Source organism: Daucus carota, chromosome 7, assembly GCF_001625215.2.
Source record: "Daucus carota subsp. sativus chromosome 7, DH1 v3.0, whole genome shotgun sequence".
Classification (NCBI taxonomy): Eukaryota; Viridiplantae; Streptophyta; class Magnoliopsida; order Apiales; family Apiaceae; genus Daucus; species Daucus carota.
Window position 1 is genome coordinate 10,773,510 of NC_030387.2, and position 3,671 is coordinate 10,777,180.

The 3,671-nt window shown below is 40.8% G+C and overlaps 1 non-coding gene across 1 annotated transcript; it reads right to left on the bottom strand.

Moving 5' to 3' along the window:
• Positions 1-2,971: 2,971 nt before the first annotated feature.
• LOC135148173 (small nucleolar RNA R71) lies at positions 2,972-3,078 on the bottom strand. Its single transcript, XR_010286065.1, has one exon. It is a non-coding gene; the product is annotated as a small nucleolar RNA R71 (small nucleolar RNA).
• Positions 3,079-3,671: the final 593 nt, after the last annotated feature.

A 3,671-nucleotide genomic window follows, 5' to 3' on the forward strand; every position in this document is an offset into this window, starting at 1 on the left:
TCTTGCAGAAGTTGTAGTGGTTGAGGGTTTTGTGGAGGTGATTGTTGTTGCGGTTGTTCTTGTTGAGCTTGTTGTTGAGCTTGATATTGTTGCTGTTGTAGAGGTTCAGGAACTTGAATAGGTTGGAATGGAGCACTGAATTGCTCTAGCATGAAGGGAGTCACCATCAGTGGCACATTGTCATGCTTTTTCTTGTTCACCAGCCTGGTCTGGATCTTGGCACAAGTCCTCTGAATAGGAACAACAGGAGAATCTATGTACATGTGCCTATCAGCATCATCCATTTTATCATTCATAAATAACATCAGAAACCTTGGATAGAAGCATTCAACTTTCTCATTCCTTTGAATTGATCTCTGTGTAACAGACCCCATCTTTCTGATAATCTCCCTCAGCAATATCTTCCCAAAGTTGATTCGACGGTTATAAGCTATGCTGAATCCAAACATTTGCAGCATCGAAGATATATTCCCAAAGTTCTTACGATTAGTGGGAGCAAACACCTTGGCAAGGGTGTCAAAGAACACATCCCATTCAGCCTTCAGATTTCCCTTTGACATCTTAGGGAGAAAAATCTGACCTTGATAGTGAATATCCTGAAAGAATTGTCTCAGTTCATCCTCTGAGGGATCTGGCTCAAAATTGTCCCTTGGAAATCCTAAGATCCGGTTCACATCATCGACAGTGATTACAATACGTTTTCTGTTAGGTAGATCCCCTATCATCTTGTAGTTCTCCAGGGTCGTAGAATTGACAGCATTTGAGTAGAAGTCAAAAAGAGGTTGCAGCTTAATCGGAATATCTGCAGTCAGTGCCGTTGATAAGTGGTATTTATACACACTTATAGGCCTTCATTTCCACTTAAATTGGTTGGTTGTACTTAAGTGTTTAGTGTCTTTTGATGTGTTTTTAGTGTTTTTCTGTGCAGGTCACGAGTTGAGGTGATGAAGTGATTTTCTATCATTTTAGGTTGTTTTTGGTGCATTATTTGCAAGAATAGAGAATTGTGGATTCATCACGACTTGGGATTTTGTGGGTACATCTTCTACAAACCCTCACGAGAACACACTCGTCCACTAGAGCTATCTAGGGGTTTAAAGGGCTTGTTGCATATGCTAAATGCAACCGTGATCACCTACGGAAGTGGTACTAGAGCGAGGAAGGGCATGCACGCGAGAACGAGCTAAAAAACGAAGAAACGGGCTGCCAGTGGCAGACAGTAGCGCGCCCGCGCTAGATCTTAGAGCGCCCGCGCTAGCTATTGTCCCACTAGCGCGCCTGCGCTAGTTTAGCGCGGCCGCGCCCAGCAGAGCTGTTCCGGGCCGATTTTTGGAGCTTTTCTGATGGATTTTAGAAGCGGTCAAGGCCCGGTTGACTTGGTCAATGTATCTAATTTCTCATGTGTAAAAACCCTAGCCTCACTTGTATCGTAGAATCGAAAAATAGTTTTATCAGTTTTTCTCTTGTAATCAAGCACATTATCAGTTTTGTAGTGGATCGTTCTTCGCGAGGAAGTGACAGTTTCGAGCGAGATCGTGAACATCAATTCTGTAACGTTGTGTTCTTTATTATTAATTCAAGCACTTTTATTCCGCTTAATTCTCGTCTTTTATTTATCATGTTTTCATTAGAACCCATGATGTCGATTAGTTCGATTATGAACTAACCGCCTTCATGGGATTCTAATGGATTTATCGATGTAGTCTAGTAACGAATATTAATTGCTTGATTTTGTGACGTACGTTGATTTCTTTGCATGCGCCGTGCTTATTCTTCTTAGAAGCGTAGCTAACTTCTAAGTTGTTTGTTAATTCTTTCTGAAGCGAGAGTGGATGATTGAATTTAGAACTATGCCATGTAAACATAGGATTATGTGAATGAAGCATAATTTGTGATAGACTTGAACTATTTTTATCACCCTGTGTAATCACGATAGACGACCTGTTATTAAACCTCTCTGCTTACACTACCGCTATAGAGATATAGGGTCTGAGCTTTGTTGGTGTCCCTGAGATTTCTGTCTTAATTGCGGATTTTGATTGGTATGATATGTGTGCAACGAGAGTTGGCATGTATTACTTTCGTGTTGTCTGATTAGGATCAACAGCCACATGTAATTCATTAATTTCAATTCTAGATGAATTCGATAATGAAGTTAGAATCCCATGTGTTTTCCTATTCTGATTTTGATTAGTAAATTTAGTTATTAGTATAAAAGAACACATCCTTGTTAATTGTCTTAGCAGTGAAAATTACTCATACATTGTTGCATAGGTGCGTATTCTTAATTCACCAGTCTCTGTGGGATCGAACTTAATATATTACTTGTGATCACGTGCGCTTGCGTGTAGATTTTTGCGAACAAGTTTTTGGCGCCGCTGCCGGGGACTCGGTGTTAATTAATTAGTTTATGTACTTGTCATCAGTGTGCATTAAAATTCACTGACTAGGATTCTATTCTTTTCTCACTTTTCTTCTTTTCTTTATTTCAGGTACTTGGGTCGCGTTTATGCTAACACGTTCTAAAGCTCGTAAGGAAGCAATTGACTCATCTTCTTCTTCTGATTCTGAAACAATGACAGAACCTGAAGCACAACCAGACAGTAAGGCATTGAAGGATTTCTCTATGCCAAAGATCGATGATATCCAGTCAAGCATTGTCAGGCCTGCAATCGCAGCCAAAGCCTTTGAAATCAAACCAGGAACTATTCAAATGGTCCAGAACTCGGTACAGTTTGGGGGGTCTCCTACTGAAGACCCTAATATGCATATACGTAATTTTATAGAGATCTGTGACACTTTCAAATTTAATGAAGTCTCTGATGATGCTGTGAAGCTAAGGCTTTTTCCATTTTCACTGAGAGATAAGGCTAAGGGATGGTTACATTCTTTACCATCTGGTTCTATTACTACATGGGAAGATCTAGCTCAGAAATTTCTCACTAAATTCTTCCCCATGGCAAAGACTGCTGCACTACGAAATGCTCTATCTCAATTCTCTCAACAATCAGGAGAAACATTCTGTGAAGCCTGGGAGCGATATAAGGAGATGCTAAGGAAGTGTCCCCATCATGGCATGCCGGATTGGATGCAAATAAACTGTTTCTATAATGGTCTTAGACCTCAATCCAGACCTATGCTTGATGCTGCTTCTGGAGGTGCGCTATGGGCTAAAAGTTATGAAGAAGCTTATGATCTTATTGAAATGATGGCTGCTAATGAATATCAGAACCCTACTCAAAGACTTACTCAAGGGAAGGTAGCCGGAGTTCTTGATCTTGACACGTCTACAGCTATTGCTGCTCAACTTAAGGCTCTCACGATGAAAGTCGATTCTCTGGCTAACCAAGGAATTCAACAGCCAATCTCAATTTGCGAATTATGTGCGGGTACTCACTCTACTGATCAGTGTGCCATTTCTAGTGAATCAGCACAATTTGTGAGCAACTTTCAGAGAGGTCAACAGCCTGCTCCAGCTACTTACCATCCTAACAACCGAAATCATCCGAATTTCAGCTGGAGTAATAATCAGGGTTATAATCAGCCTCAACAAGGATTTCAACAGGGACCTAAACAGTATAGTCAGGCTGGAACTTCACAACAGTATGCACCTAAACAGCCATATCACCCTCCGGGATTTCAGAATCATGGGCAATCAGCTAACGAAAGGT